This window comes from Myotis davidii, unplaced genomic scaffold (assembly GCF_000327345.1).
Source record: "Myotis davidii unplaced genomic scaffold, ASM32734v1 scaffold39, whole genome shotgun sequence".
NCBI lineage: Eukaryota > Metazoa > Chordata > Mammalia > Chiroptera > Vespertilionidae > Myotis > Myotis davidii.
In genome coordinates, this window is record NW_006290531.1 from 321,698 (window position 1) to 322,300 (window position 603).

Sequence of the window (603 nt, forward strand, 5' to 3'; positions counted from 1 at the left end):
TGCCTAACCAGTTTGGCTCAGTGGACAGAGCATCAGCCTGCAGACTGAAGGGTCCCAGATTCGATTCTGGTCAACAGCATGTACCTTGGTTGCAGGCACATTCCCAGTGGGGAGGTGTGCAGGAGGCAGCTGACGATGTTTCTCTCTCATCGATGTTTCTAACTCTCTATCTCTCTCCCTTCCTCTCTGTAAAAAATCAATAAAATATATTTTTTAAAAAAATAATAAAAAATAAAAGATCTTGCCTGGGGAGTATTAACACCCCCGGAGTATTCACCAGATCTTGCTCCTTTAGATTACCACTTATTCCGATTGATGGCACACGCACTTTCTTAGCGATACTTCAAAACATACGAAGAAGTGGAAAATTGGGTCTCTGAATGGTTTGACTCAAAACAAGAAAAGTTCTATTGGGACGGTATCCACAAATTACCTGTAGGATGGGGGGAATGTGTAGCTAGCAATGGACATTATTTAAATAAAGCACTTTTGATGTTTCTCTTGAAAGTATCATGTTTTCTTTGATTACAAAATCCATTATTAATCGGTACACCTAGTAAAACTTTGCTGAAGTGAACATTTCATTTTTTTATTTTATTGAAA